We start from the raw sequence: 27,795 nt of genomic DNA on the forward strand, positions 1-27,795 counted from the left end.
ATCATGTTTGGGGTTCTTGACATGAAATATTGAGCACCACTGATACAGAAACATCTTTCAGAAAACTGTCAGAATTTAGAAGACATTTTTAAAATGTCGACGTCAGGCCTGAATGGGTTAAAAGGAACAGCAGAGAGACTGGCTGGCTGTGCTGGAAAAAACTCCAATCTCAGCAGCTCTTATACCGTTAACTACAGCATGGCTAAAATGTACATGAAACATGGTGGATATGATCATGAGGCTGCCATGAAGAATAGCTTAGGGGTTGGGTTGAAAAGGCCAGCAGTACTTAGTTTAGACAGTACTTAGTTTAGACTAGCCATTTGGTTAGACCAGTCATTAGTCCTATACAACTACAACCTATCTCAAACCCTCACCCTAACCTCCCGCGGGGCAGCACACCTAAACCTAACCTTAACCCATGTCTAACCGATGACTAGTCTAAAACTAAGTATGCACCCCCAACGGTCAAGGTTAAAAGCAAGGTAAAAAATGAATAACTAGATAGAATTCCATGAAACTTCGGTTGGTTGTCCCAAAGAATTAAAAGCTGAAAAGGTCATACGTAAACGTCACAGTCACCGTCAAGTTTAAAATATATAAGAGACTGACAAAAATGCATCGGTACAATCGGTGGTGCAGACAGGGTTTCCATCGCCAGTTATTGTTCTTTTGGACTGTGCTCGTTTATTATATCACTTAAAATGTGTCCACTTTTTAACTTTTGATTTTACTTCTGTGAAAGAAGAAGAAAGAAAAGAGGGGAGGCTAAAAGTATTTTGCTCTTGCCCATTTTGGGCGGGAACCCCTTTTGGTGTTAGCATCATGTTGTGCTTTAGCTATTGAAAAATAGCAGATCTACAAGCTCATAGCGCGCCACCGAGTGGCGCGCTACGAGCTTGTAGGTCTGCTATTTTTGAAAAATCGAAGAACGACATACGACATAGAAACATAGCTTTTTCAGAAAACTGTCAGGATGTAGAAGACATTTTTTAGAATCTGATCTCAGGTCAAAATGGGCTAGGGAAAAATTCTAAACCCAATGTGAGAGAGTATACTATACACGTCTGATCTTCACTGGATGTCTGCGGTGACTGATCGTCCGTCTGGATGACTGACAGGTTAACACCAACGCTCATCTCCTTGTTATGGGGTCAAGGGTCAGGCGCACTGGCCAACCGCACTAGCACTGCTACAGTGTGTCGCACATAAACAAGAGGGGAGGGGTCAGGGGAGACACCAAACCCAGAAGAGATTGGGTTTCCGTTGGCAGCAGCGTGAAGAGGCCGAGGCCAATGGGACAGTGAGCGAGAGAGAGAGAGAGCAGGACCGGAGAGTTGGGTTTCCCCCTCCATCATATCACACCTGCTGCAGCTTTCGCCTCTGACTTCCAGGGAATTCTAGCCCATTTTGACCCGAGATCAGATTCTAAAAATGTCTTCTATATCCTGACAGTTTTCTGAAAAAGCTACGTTTCTATGTCAGTCGTTCTTCGATTTTTCAAAAATAGCAGACCTACAAGCTCGTAGCGCGCCACTCGGTGGCGCGCTACGAGCTTGTAGGTCTGCTATTTTTCAATAGCTAAAGCATAACATAATGCTAAAGGGGTTCCCGCCCAAAATGGGCTAGGAGGAAACCCCCGGAGGGATTCCTACCCTCTCTCTCTCTCTCTCTTCTCCTATCTCTCTCTCTTTTGGAGAGGCAACACAACACAGTCTCGGTGCTAAAAATGAAATACCCGCATATGGTTGCAGCTATGCAGACATGGCGGAGGAGGATTCCATGGAGATTGCTGGTGCCATTCCGTTTCAAATGAGTCCCGTTAGCCTAAATGGCAAAGGGCTGTTTAGCTATTTTAGCATATGCCACTATGACTCAGACTATCCCATTTAGGCCTGACGTCGAAATAAATAAAAAGTCTTCTTAAAGAATATTATATTCAAATATTTGTGCCACATTTTCACGATTTTTCAAAAATAGCAGACCTACAAGCTCGTAGCGCGCCACTCGGTGGCGCGCTATGAGCTTGTAGATCTGCTATTTTTCAATAGCTAAAGTATAACATAATGCTTAGTTAAAACACCAAAACGGGTTCCCGTCCAGAATGGGCTAGGGATGCAAAGAATGGGAAATTCTTGGCCGAAACCGAATGCCGAAAATAGGAAACCAAATACCGAGTAGCCGAATATGATTTATGCATCTGTGCTCGAGGGAGACATCCATTGGGGTTCCCTTAATTACAATTACATTAAATGTAATGATCCAGATATACCGTGTAAACAGACTACCCAGCCAAAACAGAGAATAGAGTGGAAAGGCAGAGACTTACCTTGATTTTGTTCTGGTTTAGCTCGTTTCTCTGTAGTGGAGGATGTCGTACTCCGGGGGTTAGGATCGTTCAGGATGCAAAGGGGCCGGAGGAGTTGGAGACACTACGGTATTTCTAATATTTTGACGTCTATTGTGTGATATCATGGGTGACGTATATCAGCCACACCGCTCAGCAGAGTAGTAGTGAGACAATGTAGTTCTCTCTCAAAAGAGACTATTTATAATACACATAGAGGGGGGACCTTGTGTCACAAGCTGTACTTATCTCAATGTCACAGCACAGTACCTGGTCATCATGGATGTGACGACGTCATACCAAGACAAAGGGGCAATGTCACGCGCTCAAGTCAATTGTCACAACGACTGATCTAAGATAATGAGATACTAATCCTTGGATCACCACATGCTGCTGGATACCCTAAAAACACACTGATTGATTGGAAAAGTCAGTGAGGTTCTGCCATAAATCAGTTGGAGCAAAGAAAGCAATCCGAAACTATATAGTGTAATAACGATGGTGGCTGTTTCTCTGTGCATATGCATGTATGTCACTCTGTCTGCAAAGTATAGGAGGATCTCAGAGGATGCTGAAGCAAACAAACTATATGCACACCTATTGGTGGCCTTGTTCATACTGAAATTATCTTCATTTAACCCATTATAGGGCTGACGTCGACATTTAAAAATGTCTTCTAAATCATGACAATTTTCTGAAAAGCCTCATGTTTCTATATCAGTGGTTTTCAATATTCCATGTCCCCAAAAATTATCTGTATTTGGCCGCCGACCCCCATCTGAAAATATGTTGTTCCAGGAACCACCCCCACCAGAAGCAAAGATTTGAGTTAAAAAGGATATATTCAAAGATTTGCGCCACATTTTCACGACTTTTCAAAAATAGCAGACCTACAAGCTCGTAGCGCGGCACTCGGTGCCGCGCTACGAGCTTGTAGATCTGCTATTTTTCAATAGCTAAAGTATAACAATGCTCAGCGGTGGCCGAACCCGAACGGATAGCGGAGCGGTCTTGATACCGGAAGGTCGCCAGTTCGAATCAGCGGTCCGACACGTTAAAATTACCACCGCTGAAGTGCCCTTGAAAAAGGCATTGAACCACTACGATGAAATGTGTTCCATGAGCAGGGCCTGGCTGGAAACAAGTTCTTGAGCTTAGCCCAGATACCCTGGGTAAATATAGTAATCATTTCATTTCAAAACACCAAAAGGGGTTCCCGTCTAGAATGGGTTAAGCAAAGCGGATTTCAATATTACACAACAGCATCATGCAATATACGTAGCTACAGTACATGTGGTTTTAAACGCTGTAGTGTTGTTTTACTTCTATTTTGAGATACGGTACACTTATAACTTGACGTTATATACCTGACGCGGCGAGAGCATTTCGTTTTTTCGCATGCCTAGGCTGTGGTCGGCCAAGACGTGAGGACACGATTTACATTGTTTGATTTGTTACTAAATTCATTCATGGAGGAAAAAGGGGGAAAAAAAGCATTTGAAGAACAATTTCATTTCAGTCCAACTTTTCTTTTCTTCTCCATATTCAAATCATAGCCAACTCCAAACACTCATTCCGACAGCCCTAAAGCCAAAATACTGCCACGGCCTGAGTAAATAATAATAAGGGATACAAATGGTACAACCCAGCTGTTCTGGCTTGATGGTGATTAGAGACACAAACTCAAAATGCTGGTAAATGCAGACCAACTGCAGACTGTCGCTCCAGTCCTCCCTCTATCCTGTAACCCATTTAGGCCTGATGTCGAAATAAATAAAGTCTTCTGAAAGAATATATTATATTCAAAGATTTGTGCCACATTTTCACGATTTTTCTAAAATAGCAGACCTACAAGCTCGTAGCACGCCACTCGGTGGCGCGCTATGAGCTTGTAGATCTGCTATTTTCCAATAGCTAAAGTATAACTATACAATAGGAACATTTACTCTGCTTTTTTTACTTCTGAAAAAAGTACATATAAACATCAATACATGAATAAATGTCAACATGGACAAAAAGGAAAAAAGAATCCATGTTTCAGAAGAAAACATTATAGACTAGTTATTTTAGAGGCCAACATACTTTGCAGTCCCCATTGCCAACGTTTTAATTAACTTTTTTCATTTGGATTTGAGAACACCGTGAATGTACTGAGTTGCATTCTGGGGCGTGCTCCTGCTCTGCTGTGTCCAGGTATACTATGTGAGTATAGTAATGGCCACTGCACCAGACAAACCTTTAACTCGATTTGGGCGGGAAACCCTTTTGGTGTTAGCATTATGTTATGCTTTAGCTATTGAAAAATATTTTTTTTTAAATCGAATAACGACTGACATAGAAACATAGCTTTTTCAGAAAACTGTCAGGATGTAGATGACATTTTTAGAATCTGATCTCAGGTCAAAATGGGTTAACTTTGAACTTTGCAACATCTTCATATTACAGGTACCTGGAGCTCTTTCGAGACAAAAAGTACGTGACATCTTCACACTGTAGCACATCGTGCAGAGTTTCTGTCACTGTCACTGGCTTAAATAGCTGCCAAATACAGAGACAATAATTGCAGCGACAACATTGCACAGCTGTGTTTTGGAGACACCTGAATGAATGGTTATATGGCGTACAGCGACGCTTAACGAAATGGCGATAATCAATCAAAAGTAGCAAAAAAGCACCACAGAAGACCCTTAACCTGAACAGTGGTTAGGACGATAAGACAAACTTATCGGAGGAGGAGGAGATAGAAACGTTGCGGTTCAGTGTCTGTGACTGAAGTACGTTTGGCTCGCCGGGCTATGCTTTCTGTCTGTCAGTCACAACGAACACAGCTTACATTAGGCCCTACTTATCGTTCTTGTTCGTGGACCATTTCATTTGATTATTGCAGGAGAAAATACACTTGAAGTCACGACATGGATGAATGATTATGGGCTGGGGTTGGGATTGCTGACCACACTAATTCCAAAAATGTTAGAGGCTACTGTGACATCTCTGAATATGTTTACATACATTCAGTGTCTTGTTTTATCTCCTCCAGAAGTCCTTGTGAACCAACACAATTTATGCCTCGTCCCGCGACGGTGTCGCGCACGCAGACCTCTAAACTCACAACAGTCACGTCCGCGACGCGATGTGAGCTTGTATATCAGCTGTTCTCTGCGTGCAATACTGTTGCGCAATGAAGTATAAATGTCTCCTAGGGTGCACCTCACTAGCCAACACACAAGTATAAATGTATCCTAGGGTGCACCTCACTAGCCAACACACAAGTATAAATGTATCCTAGGGTGCACCTCACTAGCCAACACACAAGTATAAATGTCTCCTAGGGTGCACCTCACTAGCCAACACACAAGTATAAATGTATCCTAGGGTGCACCTCACTAGCCAACACACAAGTATAAATGTATCCTAGGGTGCACCTCACTAGCCAACACACAAGTATAAATGTCTCCTAGGGTGCACCTCACTAGCCAACACACAATGAACTTCATTGTGTGTTGACTAGTGAGGTGCACCCTAGGACACATTTATACTTCATTGTGTGTTGGCTAGTGAGATGCACCCTAGGAGACATTTATACTTCATTGTGTGTTGGCTAGTGAGGTGCACCCTAGGACACATTTATACTTCATTGTGTGTTGGCTAGTGAGGTGCACCCTAGGAGACATTTATACTTCATTGTGTGTTGGCTAGTGAGATGCACCCTAGGAGACATTTATACTTCATTGTGTGTTGGCTAGTGAGGTGCACCCTAGGAGACATTTATACTTCATTGTGTGTTGGCTAGTGAGGTGCACCCTAGGAGACATTTATACTTCATTGTGTGTTGGCTAGTGAGGTGCACCCTAGGAGACATTTATACTTCATTGTGTGTTGGCTAGTGAGATGCACCCTAGGAGACATTTATACTTCATTGAATTAAGTATAAATGTGTGTGTGTGTGTGTGTGTGTGTGTGTGTGTTTACATGGCTGTCATGTTGGGAAAAGCAGTAAATCAGCGGGGCACAGCAGGTGCTCCTCAGTTCCGTTAAAGGGCGGAGCGGTCATTATCCAGAAATAACAGACAGGCTGAATTTGGCGATTGACCAAACAGAATCAAGCATTCAACCAAGCCGTGTAATAATTATCACCATCACTGGTCACTGAACTATCGATGATAATGATGACGACAAGTCAACCATTTCCGGGAGCATGCGGGCAACATAGAAGCTACAGTGGAGTCTGAGTCTACACACCTCAGCAATTCATCTCTCAGGGGTCTAGCGCACTGGGAAATGGGGATATACTCCCACGCTGATACCATCAATAAGCCTCTGAGGGGGGAGGAAAAAATGTCTAAACTGTTGTTTTGGGGGTTGAACATCTAGGGCCCCATCTTGTGCCATTTTGTACTATTTTTGTAAAACATTGTAGAATACATCGAAACGTTGTCAGCTTGTAGAGCGGCTATTTGAACTATTTTAAAAGCCCCTAATCTTTGTCCAACTCCAAACCTCACACCCTCTTTGAAACCCTCATTATACACACATCGCACAATCACACATGTGGAGTGACGTAACATAACATCAAAGCTCTTTTATCTTCTTTTTATTGTATTAGCGCATCGACTGCTGACCCACCGCAGTAGCAGCATTTGAACCTTTGGCTGAGTCTTGCAATCCAACGTTTTTTTATTGTAACTACACTAAATCTCCAGGTGAAATCTATCCGTTGCAGCGCGGTAAGTGTTACATATCGTTGATGAAGTTGCGGTGCTTGATCTTGCGTGGGATATGAAGTCGTAATCCACTGAAGCGTCACAAGTCGTCAAATTGTGTCGTTGTCAGCTGGTGTGGAACTTCAATCATCTAATCCTGATCCTTATAAATGTTTACAGCCACGTTAAGCATGTTCTGAAAACAGGAGTGCAACCAGATAATGTTTGTGTTGCAGCATTTCTGCAAGGATTTGCCTCAGCATACAAATCTGGGAGGGAAGGGCAGGGAAGGGAAGGGCAGGGAAGGGAAGGGAAGGGCAAAGCAAAGCCAAGTTAGGGAAGGGAAGGGAAGGGAAGGGAAGGAGGGAAGGGAAGGGAAGGGAAGGGAAGGAGGGAAGGGGAAGGGAAGGGAAGGGCAAAGCAAAGCCAAGTTAGGGAAGGGAAGGGAAGGGAAGGGAAGGGAAGGGAAGGGAAGGGAAGGGAAGGGAAGGGAAGGGAAGGGAAGGGAAGGGAAGGGAAGGGAAGGGAAGGGAAGGGAAGGGAAGGGAAGGAGGGGAGGGGAGGGGAGGAGGGGAAGGGAAGGGAAGGGAAGGGAAGGGAAGGGAAGGGAAGGGAAGGGAAGGGAAGGGAAGGGAAGGGAAGGGAAGGGAAGGGAAGGGAAGGGAAGGGAAGGGAAGGGAAGGGAAGGGAAGGGAAGGGAAGGGAAGGGAAGTAAGCCCTGGGGGGATGGGGAGGAGTAGGTAGAGAAGAATAGAGTAGGAGGAGGTAGATGATAAAGTATGGGCGTGTGTTCATTTCCCCTCTGGAGGGCAGACTACCAGAGATCCATCTCGCTGACAGGGGCAAGGGTGGAGAATGGAGGAGAGGTAATGTGAGAAGAGAGGGAATACTGTGGAGAGGCGCTTGACAGCCGGGGCAGCTGATGGTAAATGCACTGTGTAGCGAGAAAGAGGAAGCCTCATGAGACCGCCATCAATAAGAGTTTGTGCTGTACGAATCACGTCACCCAACTCATTCTTCTTCCTGACTCTTTCCTCGCTCCATCCATTTGCTTCCATGACAAAGATGGCAGAGGAGTCGAGCGCGGGAGCGAGTCGATGCGCCAGCAGCACTAGAAGTATACGCTTGTTGGCATGCGAAGGCATTGGCCCTTAAACTTCTTCCTATTAGCAGCTTGTAATGTCAACAGGCCTTAAAACGGACACAACTAAAACATTGATTTCATATTATCCACAAAGAATATGCATGAAATATTAAAAAACCATGGGTGAAACAAAGGAAAATGTCTCAATGAATTTAGGAAATGTAGAGATATAGTCTCTGGAAATGTATGCGTGTGTACGTGTGTACTGTATATATATATATATATATATATCCCATTCTGTACGGGAACCCCTTTTGGTGTTTTAACTATTGAAAAATAGCAGATCTACAAGCTCATAGCGCGCCACCGAGTGGCGCGCTACGAGCTTGTAGGTCTGCTATTTTTGAAAAATCGTGAAAATGCGGCACAAATCTTTGAACATATATTCCTATAAGACCTTTTTTTTTTTACGTCAGGCCTAAATGGGATATATATATATATATATATATATATATATATAAGCTATGGTGAATCTCGTAAAAGAAAGCGTGCATAACATGCACACATTGTGGAAATGCCGCAATTTAGGTTCATCCAGCAATGTATTCCAACTCAATTCAATTAAATTCAAAGGAGGAGCTGTATTGGCAATGAGAAAACATCCGTTTACCAAAGCAAGTGTCCAAATATAACCTTCCAGTGGAGAGTGAGACGTGGTCACTCTCTGGTGGTCTCTAACACCCAGGGAGGATACAGGATAGGCTAATGAAGTGTGATGGGTGACATTCCAACCTCCCGTCATCAACACACACACCACACTATATTGACACGTCACATGACCTTACATCCCTGTGACGTGTTCAATCAGAGACAGGTCAGAGTGCACTGGGGTCAAAGGTCGAGTGAGGCATTGTGGGACTGACCCTTTGGTCATATCAAGTCGATTCTGTCTGCCTCCAGTCGGCAGGGGAAAAGAGACCTGGCTGTGTGTGTGTGTGTGTGTGTGTGTGTGTGTGTGTGTGTGTGTGTGTGTGTGTGTGTGTGTGTGTGTGTGTGTGTGTGTGTGTGTGTGTGTGTGCGTGCGCACATATACACAGGTGTACGTGTGCAAATGTAGTGCGTTTAGAGTGTATTTATGTTAAAATGTAGTTTGTGTCTGTGTGCACAAGCGCATGTGTATGCGTGTGCATGCATGTGAGTGTGTCTGACCCGCGAGCTATTACCTTATAAGGGCTCACTCATTACTAGAGCAGGGTGAACGGGTCAGCCCAAGCCATGCCCATCCATCACTCAACACGTTGAATCCATCCTCAGCACCGACGCACGATTAAGCTACTCCGTAAATTATATAGCGGCATAGGCCTGCAATAAAGCTGATATAAGCAATACCGTGTCAAAATTGTATTGACCTTTTTCTTTTTCTTTTTTGTATTCAGACGGCCAGCAATGGGCAGTCTCTGTGACACATAGGGGCCGCAATCTGCATCCAAATGTTCGATGTTCCTCGAAGCTTTGCCATTGGTCGAAAAAAAACGCAGTCGCAATGACTAACCAGTCAGGAAGCAGACGACAAAGCAAATCGACCAATGGAAAATCTTTGAATGCAGATTGCGGTCCCTAGATGTGTTACAGAGACTACATCTTTTTTGGGAGCGTTCTACCCATTGCTGGCTGTCAATACCAAAAAAATAAAAAAATAAATCCATTAAACTTTTGACATATTATTGCTTATAGCAGCATTAACCCTATGTTCTGCAGGCACACGTGTTTTAACTAAGCATTATGTTATACTTTAGCTATTGAAAAATAGCAGATCTACAAGCTCATAGCGCGCCACCGAGTGGCGCGCTACGAGCTTGTAGGTCTGCTATTTTTGAAAAATCGTAAAAATGTGGCACAAATCTTTGAATATAATATATTCTTTCAGAAGACTTTTTATTTATTTCGACGTCAGGCCAAAATGGGTTAAACATTATGTTATACTATAGCTATTGAAAAATATCAGATCTACAAGCTCATAGCGTGGCACCGAGTGCTGCGTTACGAGCATGTATAGATCCGCTATGTCAGGTCTAAATGGCGTTATATAAACTAATACAGCATATTGACCTTGCAACCACCGATATGTTTGTGGCATTTGACAAATTCCAGTGACTAAATGCGTGTCTTTTCTGTAAAAGACAAGGTATACTTGCAAAAGAGCATTGAAACTGCTTTTTTCAACTGCTTCTTCTTTTCCAAATACACACACATGAACATTGAGCACGCACACGCACGTGCATATGGCTCGGTGAATGCAGATTGCATTCTAAAAGTTTAATGAGGGCTAATCTAAAGCCAAGCCGTTTGCGGCAGTGTTAACCCATTTTGGCAGAAGAACCCCTTTTGGTGTTAGCATTATGTTATGCTTTTAGCTATTGAAAAATAGCAGATCTACAAGCTCATAGCGCGCCACCGAGTGGCGCGCTACGAGCTTGTAGGTCTGCTATTTTTTGAAAAATCGAAGAACGACTGACATAGAAACATAGCTTTTTCAGAAAACCATTTTTAGAATCTGATCTCAGGTCAAAATGGGTTAAGAGCACACAGATCAAAACGATGGGGGACCTGGGAGAGTGTGGTGAGCGCGCGCATATATATATATATATATATATATATATATATAAAATACTGAGACATACACACAGAACCTTCACCAGTAAAATAAGGACCTCCACTTGTTTTCCAGCCCACATAGGGATTCTACATGGAGCATGCTGGATGGTGTATATTCTCCCATTCTCTTGACTGTGTGAACGGGTTGCATGGCCCTGTGATCATTGTACCATGTCTGACTGTAGATAGAGAACACACGCATCATAAACGTCACACCCTATCACAGGAGTGTATGTACTGTACTTACACAGCCACAGCCACACACGAACATTAATATGCATGACATGAACATGTACAGATACACACACGCACGCACGCACGCACGCACACGCACACACACACCGCCCTGACCTGCTTGGTATGCAGATGAAAGTAAAAGGGAGATGAAAGGGGATGTATCAGACAACAGTAAATCCTATCGGTTCCTTACCAGACTTGCCAGGCTGTAACTCTGAGGTGGGGGAAAGCGATGGGTATGAATGAGAGCGTCTTCGACTCCTCCGGCCCCAGGAGACGACTCCAGCTCGCACGGGAATATCAGGGAGGGACTCGGCTCTGATGAAGACACAAGAGAGAAGCAAAGATGTTACATGAAATAAACACACGACATGAAGAGAAACACGTGCAACAAGACACCCTTAGAGAGCAGTGGTTCTCATACCTGGGGGTCGCCAAATTATTTTCAACAATTTTGTTTGGCAACTGAATGGCATGGAAAATGGAAATTAAGAGTTTACATATAGTACACATAGTACATGCATACACTTTCCTTAATGATTATATCTGGTTTCAGTATGTATTTATGATGTATTTTCCTCTATAATCAAGGTTATTGTAGAGGTCTATTTGTCTTGGGGGCGGGGCGGGTGAAACATGGCCAAAGCATTTCCGCGGGATCCCCCCAGCCAAGAACCCCTCCCATAGAGCAGAGGTTCTCAAAGAGGGGTCCGGAGATGCCCAGGGGTCCCTGGGGGGTATTTTGGGGTCTTTTTATGCCTTTATTTGCAGACAGTATAGACTGACAGGAGATGGGGAGAGAGAGATGGGGAGTGAAATTTAAACTTTATCCATATTTTATACTGTGGCCATTTAAAACAGCCACTGGGAGGAGACCCCGGGGCAGACCAAGGCGCAGTTGGAGGAATCACATCGACTCACTGGCATTGGAAGGAACGGCTCGGGATCCCCCAAGAGGATGTTATTATGTTGCTCTGGACAGGGGAAGTTTGGAGCTCTCTGGTAGAGCTGTTGCCCCCGCAACCGGACTACGGATAAGCGGTTGAAGATGGATGGATGGCTATTTAAAATAGCTATATACAAGCTTGTATGAGCTTGTGCATCTGCTATTTTTGAAATATGTTCTTGTCTTCTCTTCTGGGCACCAGGGTTTTGCTGTCAAATACATATCAATTTGGCGTGAAAACGTTTGAGAACCACTGCATAGAGGTGTAAATAGTTGGGCCACGTTCCAGCACCCTCTGGTGGTGGACACATGTCCAGACAGTGACATGCACACAGACAGACAGACAGACTCATTACAATAGTTTCCCCACTTGCTTCAAAACGGTAATATTAAACAAAATACACCAAAAGTACAAGTTAATTTCTTCACAGCATGGACTGAGTCACAAATGGAACAGGCTGCACACAGTAAACTCTGGAGCGTTCATTTAACCCATTTTGACCTGATATCAGATTCTACAAATGTCTTCTACATCCTGACAGTTTTCTGAAAAAGCTATGTTTCTATGTCAGTCGTTCTTCGATTTTTCAAAAATAGCAGATCTACAAGCTCGTAGCGCGCCACTCGGTGGCGCGCTATGAGCTTGTAGATCTGCTATTTTTCAATAGCTAAAGCATAGCATAATGCTAACACCAAAAGGGGTTCCCGCCCAAAGTTGCCGTCCAGTTGACTTCATAAAAAAGGCGACATCCTCCATGACTGTTGTGAGTTGTCCATGTACATCTAAGTCTGTGTACTTGAGATACAGTGTACTTGATGTGTTAGTTAGTTGCTGCGAGAGTGAGGCCTAGCCAACACCAACTCGGGATTCCTGGATCGCTGCCCTCCACAGTTTCCTATCCAACATCAGGTTCTTGAGCTCTGCAGTGTTGTCAGCCAAGCTGTCGCGCCGCAGCACATCTACCTAGGTGGTACGCTTCCTTCCCCTCCTGGCTTTGCCCTGGGTTGGCTCCCATGGGGTCAATTTACTTGCCTAAAGTTCTGGGTGACGGACGCAGTGCCCTGCCAGCCTCATCCTTCTCTCTCTGACTTTGTCCGTGACCCGTGGTAGGTCCCCATAGAGGTCCACATTTCTGATGTGGTCCGTCCATGCGACACCTATAGTGCCATTCGTAGCATTCTTGTGTAGACTCCATCCAGGGCTTTTTTCCTGTTGTATTGTAAGGGTCCATGTCTCGGACCCCATACAGCAGTACTGACTCCACAGTAGCTATGAACATGTGATATGTGATAGCCTGCACTGTAGCCTACTTTATAGATAGGCTACGAGAGACATCTTTTATGTTGTGCTTTAGCTATTGAAAAATAGCAGATCTACAAGCTCATAGCACGCCACCGAGTGGCGCGCTACGAGCTTGTAGGTCTGCTATTTTTGAAAAATCAAAGAACGACTGACATAGAAACATAGCTTTTTCAGAAAACTGTCAGGATGTAGAAGACATTTTTAGAATCTGATCTCAGGTCAAAATGGGTTAAGGTCATAGCCTTGCTGCCTTGTCATCATGTCACGTTTCTATGTCTCATATCTTGTTGTCACGTCACTATGATCCAGCACTACATACAGTATGTTCCCTGTTTGTGTAATAAACGGTGTGAACCTTCACCGTAATACTGTCTCGTGTTGCGTTATTGTTTCTCCCGGGCCCGCCTCCGCCACCGTACCGAGGGAATACTGTACTTCAACTGGATTATCACACACCACCCAGCCTGTCAGAACCAGACCGAGGGTCCATGTAGAAAACACAACAATGATTCTTTTTTTTTTGTATCTTTATTTACTCAGGGTAATAGAAGCTGAGCACCAGTCCTCATTATCAGCAGTTGGGGGTTCAGTGCCTTGCTCAAGGACACATCATCAGCAGTGTTGAGTGAGCGGTGGCTCTGAGAGCCCCAGAGTCAGACGGAGCCAGACGGGATGAGCGCAAGGGGGAACGAAATCAGAAGAAAACGTATAATCAAATAGCCTGGTGGCGACACTGGGGTTTTTTTACTGGCTCCCTTGCTGCACCCTGTCCAGATGGCTGTTAGTTATTATATATATAAAAAAAAGATGATATCACATAGAACAAAGTGACACGGTGGTGTGAGCGGAGCTCCCGATCCAAACTGCCTGGAAAACGGTGCCCTTGAGCCTGATGCAGCGACCATGGCCAGCCTGTCATGGAGCCCATAACACCACCACCACCATACGACATGCACCTCACGACCTACCCCAACACAGCTGGCCTGTGTGTGTGTGTGTGTGTGTGTGTGTGTGTGTGTGTGTGTGTGTGTGTGTGTGTGTGTGTGTGTGTGCGTGACTGTGTGCGTGACTGTGTGCGTGACTGTGTGTGTGTGTGTGTGTGTGTGTGTGTGTGTGTGTGTGTGTGTGTGTGTGTGTGTGTGTGTGTGTGTGTGACTGTGTGCGTGACTGTGTGTGTGTGTGTGTGTGACTGTGTGCGTGACTGTGTGCGTGACTGTGTGCGTGACTGTGTGTGTGTGTGTGTGTGTGTGTGTGTGTGACTGTGTGCGTGACTGTGTGTGTGTGACTGTGTGCGTGACTGTGTGTGTGTGTGTGTGTGTGTGTGTGTGTGTGTGTGTGTGTGTGTGTGTGTGTGTGTGTGTGTGTGTGTGTGTGTGTGTGTCTGTCCCCCACATCATGCAGTCAGATGTAATATACAGCTCAATGGGTTGGTGCCGGGTGGTGGTGGTGGGGGTTTAAATCACACACCACCTCCGGTTTAATCCCATCCTGACGACTCCGGGAGGTCCCTGGCTGTTTACTGCGGCTAATGGTCTGGGAGTGTTGCTGTTGTTTGTCTGCTAACAGGCCGTCTCGTGGCACACAGGGAGCACAGCCAGGTTGGCTCCCCCGTCAGACAGACAGCAGCCATAAAGTACTCTCTCTCTCTCTCTCTACGACCTGAGGGGAGGAATTGGGCCACGCTCCACCCCCAAAACACAGATAGCAGGTCTGCCCTGCTGTGTCCATTCCTATGGTAATTGGTCAGTGGAAATTCAGCCAGACTGTGTGTTGGAAGCAAAATGAAAGGGATTCTTTTTTTTATAGCTATGCAGTAGATTTGTGAAAAATACAAACAATTTAGTTAAAAAGTGAAATAATTCTCAATGCCTCAATGCCTTGGGCTGGTAGGCCAAGGCATTGAGAATTTAGCTACAGACTAGTGGAAAGGTTGTGGAAAGTGTGTGTGCATGCACGCGTGTCTTGCTCTGCAACAGGCAGGATGATTTTATAGGGTGTATACATCTGTATACTTGTTTGAAAGTGTATTTATTGTGATGGGGTTTTTTTGTGGCTTTTGCCTTTATTTTATATATTTTATGGAGGGACAGAGAGTAGGCTGACAGGAAATGGGAAGCGAGATGGAGACATGTAGTAAAGGCCGTCGGGACCGGGAGTCGAACCTGCGGCACACTGCCAGACTTGGGCTACCGGCCAAGGTGCCTGGACCGCTGAGCCACGGCCCAGGCCGTGATGTTACATTTCTGTACCTATTGTACTTCTTATCTGTAACTTCTACTGCTGTGCTGGCTCCGGCACCTGAATTTCCCCTGTGGGATCAATAAAAAGGTATATTATCTGTCTATCACGGATAATTGATTGGAGCAAGAGAAGAGAAGAGAAGAGAAGAGAAGAGAAGAGAAGAGAAGAGAAGAGAAGAGAAGAGAAGAGAAGAGAAGAGAAGAGGTTTAGTGAAGTGTCGCGTCGGGGCAGATAGATAGACATAATGAGCTTCATTAGATCTTTAGAACTGCTGCCTTGCTAAAAGGCTCCATGTAGGATGATCAGCTGACCCAGAGCGTTCAGAGTGGCTCAGTGTCATTTATCCACCTCTCCAAAGGCCCTGAGCTAGCTTCCCAGAATAGCTGCGCTGCTGCCGTTTGCTCCAAAGTAACCCGAATGAAAGGAATGTACGTCGACTGTACTAAATGATGCTTCATGGAGGTAGTGTGCAGCTCGGTGTGGGGTCTGTAAACGTGTGCACACAGCCACACACACACACACACACAGTCAAATCCTAAGGCGCCCCCTATAATTCCTATTCCAGTTCCAAAGCCCGCCCTGTGCCTCTCTCATTCGTGTCCACATCTCTCATCTCCTTGGCCCACAACGCCACTCGTTGCATTAGTGCCGTCAACTCAAAACAAGGCGCTTCCACAGCCAGAATACACGCACGCACACACGCATGCACGCACGCACGCACAAACACACACACACACACACACACAGTCACACACAGTCATGAAAATAGAGTACTGTAACCGCCGGTACAGGTGAATACTGGGATGCAATCGTAAGTGTTAATTTAACTGTAAGAGTGTTTAAAGTGACGTGACGTCAAAATGGTATCATCCGTCACATGTTTTCTGGTAAGGGTGCTGACCTCTACCTTCATCGTTCAACACCAAAAGCTGCCTTCAAGTGCTCTCTCTCTCTCCCTCCTCGGTCTTAAAGGACCACTTCACCACTTTTCAACTTCTCTTCCTATAATTGGTCCTAACTAATGTTCATGATAAAATACCAAATGTTTTTCCTACTCAGTCTGTGTCTCATAGGAAGGCTGTGGGCAGTTCAGAAACCCGTCCACCAGTGACATCATCGATGGTGAATCCAAGCTAATAGAAACGGCAGGCTTTCTTTTCCTGAAAAGTTGCAATGCAAAAGTTGAAGCCATCGTTCTCACGATAATACAAATCTAAATATATTTTAAAACAAATCTTGTTTAAAAAAAAATCTGCCTAATGATGATGTCACTGGTGGACGGGTGTCCGAACTGCCCAAAGCCCTCCTATGAGACACAGACTGAGTAGGAAAAAAGGGTGGTGTTTTATCATGAACATTAGTGAGGACCAATTATATGAAGAGATGTTGAAAAGTGGTGAAGTGGTCCTTTAAGTGTCGTGGGTGTTTACCTTGCATGGCTCCAGACAAACTCTGGAACAAAGTCACACGGCAGTGCTATGATTCACACACACACAGTCACACACCCACACACACTTAAACGTGTACACAGCTTGGGTACACACTGCCAGCCAACACCACCTAGAGACCCTTTTGATATAAATCTAAAGATGAACGGTGAAACGTCCCACTTTACCATCCATCTCCTATGCAGCTCTTAAAAGGGGAAATCTATCCATAGAGTAAAACTATTAGGGGGGAAAAAAATGGCTCGTCTTATAATTTTATACATACAGTACATTCAGTGATCAAAACAAGGACAAATCGACGCTTGAACTATAGATGTTCCGACAACCTTAGGCGTCCGTATTGCGCAGCATCTGAGAGACACGCGTTCAATAATTTATGGAGCAACTCGAGCAAGTTTTAGGTGTGCCGAGTGTATTGAACATCAATGACTGACAAATTATAAAAGGGAAATGCACCTTGATTTGTTCTGTACTCTGAACTAGAGGAACTATAGCACTGCCGACTGCCGTAGCGCTGAAGCACGCACACGCGCCACACAATTTGAATACACCGTGGAATTGGCATTCCTGTAGCTCCTTAGGAGCATACATAGGCATTAAGCAACTAGTCGACTAGTTTACTAGTCGACTAGTAAATCCACTAGTCGACCTTGTTGGTACTAGTCGACTAGTTGATAAGAAAAGTGTATTTTTTTTATTTTTTTCCCCGATTTTGTAGGCCTCAATATCAGGTAGATTATAGTTATAGTCACCAATGTACACAGTTTTTAAATGTACAAATATTTATTTCCAATTTTTTTTTAAAACATAATAGGTGGTTAAACAACTAGTCGACTAGTAAACTAGGCAACTAGTCAACTAGTGAAAATGACTAGAAGTGAATGCCCTAAGCTCCTAATGTGGTAAAACTAACTCTATAGGCAACAGCTATTGGGAATACTTTTTTATGTTAGACACTGAAGATTTAAACCCATTTAGACCAGAGGACGATTCTCTAAAAGTCGTCTAAATCGTGACAGTTTTCTGAAAAACCATGTTTCTACGTACGTCAGTCGCTCTCAAACATTTTCATGTCAAGGACCCCAAAAACATGTAATTCGCCGCTGACCCACCATCTGAAAATATGTTGTTCCAGGGACCTCCCAGAAGCAAAGATTTGATTTAAAAACGTTCGCTCTTAAATAATATATATTCAAAGATTTGCGCCACATTTTCACGATTTTTCAAAAATAGCAGACCTACAAGCTCGTAGCGTGGCACTCGGTGCCGCGCTATGAGCTTGTAGATCTGCTATTTTTCAGTAGCTAAAACACCAAAAGGGGTTCCCACTCAAAATGGGTCAATAGTAATAATACCCAAAATGAGTCTTATAGCTGTACTCAGCTATTTGGTTTTTGCATATTTCACACTCCGGTGTTTGGCTTGATGAAGACGAGGTAAGGGTGCTTCTGCAAATGAGTGACGAAAGAACACAAAAGAAAAAATGTGCAACGTGCGACCAAGCATCATGGTAGAGGCAAACTCGCACATAAACATCCACGGAAACACACAAAAAACCAATTTGTGTGCTGTCCACACCCAGTGTGCTTGGGGCACTGAATTCAGAAACGTCTGCAAAATGGAGCCTGCATTATTTATGAACGAGATTAATAGTGTGTGTGTGTGTGTGTGTGTGTGTGTGTGTGTGTGTGTGTGTGTGTGTGTGTGTGTGTGTGTGTGTGTGTGTGTGTGTGTGTGTGTGTGTGTGTGTGTGTGTCTTTCTCCATCGGTGGGTGGTGGACTTTGCATACAGTTTTTCTGCTTTTACACAAGACTATAAAAAGCTATCTTGCTTTTGATCTATCCACCAAATCTCTCATGGAATTTCTCCATCCTCTTCATCCTCTTCTGCCTGTAAAGCCAAAACGAGACCATGCATGATGTGGAAGTAAGCCCAGTAGACATGGCATTAGGCCAGGTCATTTATCTATTTTCAATTTTAGCTAAGGTTTTTCATGTACTTTCTTTTCATGTATCAATATAATATGACGCGCTGGGGGGGCGCTGGGGGTCCCTCCTCCGAGTCATCAGTGCCCATACCCGAGGCGGGGGTTGGCGAAAGGGCCTTTCTGTGTGGAGTCTGTGCATGTTCTCCCCGTGTCCCCTAGGGTAGGTACCCTCACATGTTCTCCCCGTGTCCCCTAGGGTAGGTACCCTCACATGTTCTCCCCGTGTCCCCTAGGGTAGGTACCCTCACATGTTCTCCCCGTGTCCCCTAGGGTAGGTACCCTCACATGTTCTCACCGTGTCCCCTAGGGTAGGTACCCTCACATGTTCTCCCCGTGTCCCCTAGGGTAGGTACCCTCACAAAAAAAAACATGCAGTAATCCTGGTCTCTAAACTGCCTCCCCCTGGCCAGCCGGGGCGCCTGATGGAGGGGAAAGGAACTGGTCGGAATAACGTGTTCCTTCCACGCGCTACGTCCGGCCGGGGATACTCCCCCCAGGCAGGTGAAAAGAATCGGCTTGGACTCCTCATGCATAGACGGCAGCATGAGGTCAGTCCACTGCCCTCCCCAGGTTGGCAGAGGAAATGTAGCGCCCAGGATTACATGATTAGATAATTGATACTGGGTGAAAAAAAAATGGGCTGCAAAATCGTGGGATAAAAAATATAAAATAAAGTATGTATATACAGTAATATGACAAATGGTATTTTAACCCATTTTGACCTACAAGCTCGTAGCGCGCCACCGAGTGGCGCGCTACGAGCTTGTAGGTCTGCTATTTTTGAAAAATCTAAGAACGACTGACATAGAAACATAGCTTCTTCAGAAAACTGTCAGGATGTAGAAGACATTTTTAGAATCTGATCTCAGGTCAAAATGGGTTAAAGAAAGGGGCTCAGGGGACAGCATAGCTCAGGACTCCGGTCATAACCCCAACTCTCGAGGAACCCACGTCAGGTTCTGAACTGGTCCGTGCTCCTTGGGGCGTCAGTCAGGGCGGCTTACTGCCGCCTACTGAGCGGAAGGGAATTTCATCCAGGTCATTTCATATCTTTTTGCCCTGCCTAATCATTTATTGATTCTGGTTGGAACTCAGAATTGACTGAATGAGGGCAACAAAAAACATCTGATTTGAACTTGAGTGGACCCTTCCACTCCGTCCCCCGTCCCCCCCGTAGCTGTGTGAAGTGTGTCTTAGCCCATTTTGACCCGAGATCAGATTCTAAAAATGTCTTCTACATCCTGACAGTTTTCTCAAAAAGCTATGTTTCTATGTCAGTCGTTCTTCGATTTTTCAGACCTACAAGCTCGTAGCGAGCTTGTAGATCTGCTATTTTTCAATATAGAAATGGACTGTATGGTCTGTAGTCCCTGGACTTGTAGTCCAGGGACTACAGATGTAAATTAGCTTATGGCTAACTCTGGCACATTTACATGGAAGTGAAAACTGAAATGTTGATTAATGAGCATTGTCCCTGTCAAATAAATAAATAAATAAATAACATAACATAATGCTAACACCAAAAGGGGTTCCCGCCCAAAATGGCTTAACTGTGGCCTACGTGCTCCACACAACGTCCTTCATGGCCGAGCTGTGTCGCAGCACTAGAGAATCAATCGGTTCAAATCCCTGAATCCATTTGGCTGAGGAGAATGAATAAGAAGTGCTGTCCCTTCCTTTAAAATCAGTAAAAGATCATTGTTTATTCACAGCTTCAGCCTACATAAAACAAACAAAACAACAGTTCCTTCTTGGCTATATTGTTTTACACTTCTTGTCTGTTGACATTATAAACGTTGCAGAACTCATACTGATAATTAGATGCAACATCATTGCTTTATAAACTATTTTATCGCGGCTAGATGTTAGCATAAATGAAGTTAAGCTGTGCCCACCATCAGCGTTCACTTTAACCCATTCTGGGCGGGAACCCCTTTTGGTGTTTCAAGCATTATGTTACGCTTAGCTGTTGAAAAATAGCAGATCTACAAGCTCGTAGCGCGGCACCAAGTGCCGCGCTACGAGCTTGTAGGTCTGCTATTTTTGAAAAATCGTGAAAAATGTGGCGCAAATCTTTGAATATATATTCTTTCAGAGCCAAAGTTTTTTAACTCAAATCTTTGCTTCTGGGGGGATCCCTGGAACAACGTATTTTCAGACGGGGGTCGGCAGCCAATATATAATCCTTGGGGTCCTTGACATGAAAATGTTTGAAAACCACATAGAATGTGTTCGTATAGGAAGGGGGCGGGGCAGCTAAAATGAATATCAAATATCTAAATGCTGAATCGAGCAACTTGAAAACTGTCTGGGGTGTTCACAAAAGCCTGAGTAGATGATAAAATTTAAATACAAAGCTTTAAAACGGAACAATACTAGCATTAACAATATAGTAATAGGCTTACAAAATAAACTGTGAATTACTGTGAATTACTTATCTCAAGCAAGCTTAAAGTCTTTGCAAGTTGATACCGTGTACTGACATCAATGCTTTGGAAAATAATCAGCAACAATGTCAAAGACTCGTTTTCAACTCAAATATTTGCTTCTGGGAGGGGGGTTCCTGGAACAACAAATGTTCAGATGGGGGGTCGGCGGCCAATTACAGATATTTGTGGGGTCCTTGACGTGAAATAGTTTGAAAACCACTGACAGAAACATAGGGTTTTCAGAAAACCGTCGTGATTTATCGTCTCAGGCTAAATGGGTTAACAGCCAACCACTACTACAGAATACAAACTACTACTCACTTCAGCAAGGCCCTAGAACCAGAGACAGACCATAATGTAACTGTATCAAATACAAACTAGTCACTTCAGCAAGGCCCTAGAACCAGAGACAGACCATAATGTAACTGTATCAAATACAAACTAGTCACTTCAGCAAGGCCCTAGAACCAGAGACAGACCATAATGTAACTGTATCAAAGAGAAACGGTGTTGTTAGCATTGAGGTAGCCTCGGAAACCCAGACGTTTTTATTTCCATAAAACGCTCACTCTCTGCTGATTTCTGATCGTCTGCACCTTTGTTAAATTGACACACGTACACACACACACACACACTCCTCACTCTCTCCCTGTCACTCTAAAGGTGGCCTTACACTAGCCGATAATCGGGCATTTTTGACGCTCGGGGGGTGCCCGACCGATCAAAGCGCGATCGGGATCGGCCCGATCAACATCAAGAATGTTTGATATTTGCTCTGCCCCGCTCCGATTATCCTGTAGTGTGTGGTGCTATCAGATTTCAGATTGAAAAGAATCGGCTAGTGTAAGGCCACCTTTAGTAATGAGTCTCATGTCGCACAGCTGCGCATAGTTTCTCCCAGCGGATCCTTCCGGGAGCTGGCCTGCCTATGCCATAAAAAGCATAGGTGAGTTCCAGGCTAGCATTGAGGTGACTTACGCCTGGGTAAAGGTTCTGTTTTTGTTGTGTTTGAGAATTCACATAAGTGCTTGATGTGGCTCCTGACCACGTAATGTAGATATGCAAATATAGAACGCCTAATGAGGCACGTGCTGCGGTCTTAAGGGCAGTTGAACGTGACAGTGAGGCTGCTTTGAGAAGAGCCAATTCACAGAGAATAACTCATTATTTCGCTACATTACACCCTGGAACCCAATCCTGTCATGACTCCTGTCGTGATATATACTCACACGTGGGTAGAGACTAGAGAGAGGAGCATGGTGTGGACAGGTGCACTTACGCACGCACACACACACGCACACACACACACACACAGAGAGTGAGAAACACTGGTGTATGACTTGCATCCCACACAACGGTACTAGAAAACATATAAATAGGAATGTGCTTGTACAGCAGAGGGAAGAGCGAGAGAGAGAGACAACAACAGAGAGGGAGCAGTGAGGGGAGGGAGATATATCCCAAAGTCATGTTGGCAGGTACAGAAGAAGCAGAGCCGTGTAAAAACAGCATTTTTAACCCATTTTGGGCGGGAACCCCTTTTGGTGTTTTAACTATTGAAAAACAGCAGATCTACAAGTTCATAGCGCGGCACCGAGTGCCGCGCTATGAACTTGTAGGTCTGCTATTTTTGAAAAATCGTGAAAATGTGCCTCAAATCTTTGAATATATATTATTACAGACTTACAGAGTGAACATTTTAACTCAAATCTTTGCTTCTGGGGAGTCCCTGGAAGAACATATTTTCAGATGGGGGGACAGAGGCATATTACATATAATTGTTGGGGTTGATACAGAAACACTGATACAGAAACATGAGGTATTTCAGAAAACCGTCAGGATTTAGAAGACATTTTTTGAAATTTCGACGTCAGGCCTAAATGGGTTAAATTAATGCTCTTGACTTTTACTGTGTGTACAGAGCTCAGCGGCATGACCATAAAGGAGCCACTCCTTCTATTGCACACCTGACTGACCTTCCTGAAATATTCGGCAGCCTCTCTCGTTGTCACCGTCTCTCATCTCGTCTCAGGGCGTTTCGTGTTATCCTTTTCAGCATTGCTTGCGTAGAAAGTTGTACTTTTTTTTTTGCAATCTATGTATTCAATCAATCACTCTCTCTCTCGCTGACAGTATTCCCATCTTTTCTGTCTCCCCTCGGCTCAGCCTCAGCACCAACCTTCTCTCTCCGCATCTCCACCATCTCTTCCTTTAGAGCCTAAAGGGCCGGGGCGATATATAGGACTCCAAATCAAGCTCAAGCACAACGTGGGTTGTGAGCTTGTAGATCGGCTATTTTCACCACTCCAATCAATTTAATCATATACAATTTATTGATTTAAGAAAAAACAGTTAGGCCCGACGTCAAAATAAAAAAAAACGTTCGCTCTGAAAGAATATAATATTCAAAGATTTGTGCCTCATTTTTACGATTTTTCAAAAATAGCAGATCTACAAGCTCATAGCGCGCCACCGAGTGGCGCGCTACGAGCTTGTAGATCTGCTCTTTTTCAATAGCTAAAATATAACATAATGCTTAGTTAAAACACCAAAAGGGGTTCCCGTCCAGAATGGGATAAGTCGGTTATTGGTTCTAAATATATCGATATATTTTTGGCTAATTGCACAGCCCTGATTTTAACTGTAGCCACGCTTCCTATGTATAAGGAAAAGTACACCAGTTAATGTTCATCATTACTGTTGTGAAGCACTTCTATTCTGTGTAGCCTGTGTAGGGGCGGCGGTGGCTCAGGGGTAGTGGCTGGATGGTAACCGCAAGGTTGCCAGTTTGAACCGGGGCTCCCCCAGAGTTAGCGTCAAAGTGTCCTTGAGCAAGACTCTGAACCCCTAATTGCTCCTGATCTTAGAGTATATATGAATAGAGACGGCACCCGGAGGAAACCCTGAGGAGAAATGGACATAGTGGCCGAATTTGGTATTGCAGCGTTGGGCCAAACTCATGAACGCGCTGGTCCGTTGACTATCATTGTGCACGTTCACGATGACACGTGAACGCCGTTTCATACGTGAACGCACGTGAACGCGTGCAATGATAAGTCAACGGCAGCGCGTTCATGTGTTTGGGGCAAATCCATCCCAGAATGCACTCTGTTCCTACCCGGAAGGAGGAGTGAAATCGCCTCATGCGCTTTAGAGCAACTTAATGCAAGTGGATGGGAGGAGAACTCGGGTGCCGTCTCTATTCATATATACTCTAAGCTCCTGATGTGCTGGTTGGTGCCTTGCATGGTTTCCGCCGCCATCTGTGTATGAATGTGTGTGTGTGAATGGGTGAATGTAATGCACAATCTATGTATATATATAATGCACCATTTACCATTTAGCCTACATATCATTGAAGAATTTATAAGATTGCTCTTTCCATTTGGATAAGTAGACAGACTGACAAGAGTCCATCTCCTCAACGCAGAGATGACGTCATCCAGATGTTTGTGTATGTGGAGCTTTTACCTTTGAATTCCACATTGAGATTGATGTGGTTGCATTCAAAGTGCACACCCAGTAACTCATACTAAATATGTGGTTGGTTACATCTCTACATGGGGGCTCAAACTAGACACGAAAAGCCTTTGGAATTAAGCAAAAAGCTGAAGTCGAGCCGGTTCTCACTACTTCATCTGACAGTCCAAATGCTGATAAGTCTCAGACGGATCTGAGACTTATCAGCCTTTTGTCTTCGACTGTCAATCAAGGGGTAGATAAACATGCCCGAACAAACTCACACATCAATGCTCTCACTCCTGCAAACGAACAGTCACACACACACACACACACACACACACACACACACACACACACACACACACACACACACACACACACACACACACACACACACACACACACACACACACACACACACACACACACACACACACACACACACACACACACACACACACACACACACACACACCTCAGGGTGTCAGATATGTCACTTATACTGTGATGCCGGAGGCACCTGACCGTATAGGAAAGGATATGTCAATCAAAGTATACAATAACGGCCTACAGAGTGCAAACACTAGCTTGGCGTACAAACAGACAAGCAGGAGGAGGACACGGTGAACACAGATGAAGTCACACTCCTCCCCAAGTCATCAAAAGCAACGTTAGCCCCAGAGTGTATCCACAGGGCAATGCCTGCCTGTCACCACACAGACAAACAGAACATTTCTCTGAGCGACACTTGAGCCGCCCGGCCGCCACGAAGACCTATAATACATCTCCCCACAAAGCCGAGCCCATCTCAACACAATAACTCTCACAATAATGGGTGCTCTGGATATGCAATGGTTGAGAAAGGAGGACAAAAGGACCCTGGAGGGGGGGCGGGGGGTGACACCTCTAGTAGGCCCCCCTCCCCCCTGCCTCCTCCCATCCCCCCTCCTAGAACAGATACACAGCCCCCCCCCCCACCAGCCTCCCACCCACCTCCAACCACCCTTTCCCAAATCTAAATATGAAAAGAAGGATGAGTGGACACGTTTTACCCTGACCATTTTAGACCCCAAACTGGCCCCCTGAATTGACTGTCCATTCTTCCTTTCCACTTGTCACGCTCATGGAGCCAATTGAGAAAAGGTTTGTTGTCGCACCTCGGTCTGTGGTCGGTTCAGAGACCAACAGGGAACATACAAGGGTTACATAATTATCTGACCTACCTACACTCCAATTTCTATTCAGAATGTTCAGCCTATACTTTTACACAAAAGAAAAAGGCAGACATAGCTGAAAACCTAGATTTAACTTGCTCTGTAAAGGGCCTTCCAAACGGGAAGCGAGGAACGCAGGTGTTGTTGCCTGGATCAACGACAGGTCTCCTGGCTCCAGGTCCTCCAAAAATAGCTAAACAGTATCCAGGTCTGGTGAGTCACGGGCGTCTGCACGAAACGAGCACGCGCGCAACAAATTCACGGGACCGCGCTCACGTAAATGCGCTTGTGTTGTCGCACCGCGACTGCTCCCCAGTGCTCCGCGCAAAAATGCAGGTCTCATTGAAAATGAACTATAGGCACGTTATATGATATCGTTTCACGTTTGAAAGGCCCATAAGGCCTAAAATCGTTCCATACAGTGAACATATAAGACAAAACAAATTTTTGAGCGGTGGCACACCGTCTCCAATGCACAGCTATGTGTGTCTGTCTGTCCGTTTGAGTACGACCTTTGACCCTGCAACTGCTTTTTTAAGTCAACAACTGTACTTGGCTCTAAGGCACCACACACACTATAACACAGTATTATAACACACAATCACTATGTAACTAGAACACACAGTATTAACCCATTCTGAACGGGAACCCCTTATGGTGTTTTAACTAAGCATTATGCTATACTTTAGCTATTGAAAAATAGCAGATCTACAAGCTCATAGCACGCCACCGAGTGGCGCGCTACGAGCTTGTAGGTCTGCTATTTTTGAAAAATCGTAAAAATGCGGCACAACATTTTGAATATATATTATTTCAGAGCGAACGTTTTTTTTATTTTGATGTCAGGTCTAAATAGGTTAAACTATAAACAATAAAAGTACAGTTCCAGTGCTCAGTTCGCACAGGTGCACCTTTTACTTCCGAGTTCACCAAAGGCTCCAGGATGGGCCTGGGAAGTTGCTAAACAGGCTAGGTAGTTCAGGGACACCTTCAACATCAGTGGTCCCCAAAGTGGGGTCCGGGGACCCCCAGGGGTACTTGAGGGAGTTCCAGGGGGGACCCAGCTAAATGATAATTTGTAACCAAATGGACCCTTATGGGTCTGTAACTCAGAGAGTGTACAAATGGAACCACATGGATTTGGTTCCATTTGTACACTCGGAGTTAAATTAACAGTGGTTTTACAATATAAATTCGGGTCCCAGAGATAGAAATGCCATTACACCGGGGATCCGTGGCATAATGCGTGTGGAACTGGGGGTCCTTGAAATTAATATGTCTCGGAATCACTGCTGGAGCCGTAAAAATCCTCCCTTATCGGGGTCACTGACATATGTTTTCAAATGGGGGGTCTGTGGCCTAATAAATGTTGATTTGGGGGTCCTTGACACAAAAAAGTTTGGGAAACACTGTTCTACATGATACAACATCATGTTGCGTTGCGTGAACGGTAGCTTGCAGCTAATGCTTCACACATTAGCGAAGGACAACCGACCGTGTGCAGACGCAGCCAACCACACCGTACGCTGCTCCTGCCAAAAGTCTCTGCCTAAAGCAAGGAGCAGGACCAAAGAACCAATAATGTCAGATATGGAAATATGGCCCTTGACTGCCAAAGTCCCACCGTTCCTTATAATGTACACTGGTGTTAAAACCAGGGCTCAACGGAGCATAAAACGACTTGAGTGACTGATTAAATAATTGACAGTATAACTCTTGTCCGCGCAGACACTTTCACTAG

General features: G+C 44.7%; 1 protein-coding gene across 1 annotated transcript in view; it reads right to left on the minus strand.

Moving 5' to 3' along the window:
- Window positions 1-27,795, minus strand: part of large2 (LARGE xylosyl- and glucuronyltransferase 2) — a 367,952-nt gene that overhangs the window by 329,484 nt on the left and 10,673 nt on the right. The window contains exon 2 of the mRNA XM_079497940.1: window positions 11,217-11,341. The gene's annotated coding sequence lies outside the window, so the exon portion shown is untranslated. The remainder of the gene's footprint in view (window positions 1-11,216; window positions 11,342-27,795) is intronic.

The sequence above is a fragment of the Electrona antarctica genome, assembly GCF_951216825.1.
Source record: "Electrona antarctica genome assembly, chromosome: 3".
NCBI lineage: Eukaryota > Metazoa > Chordata > Actinopteri > Myctophiformes > Myctophidae > Electrona > Electrona antarctica.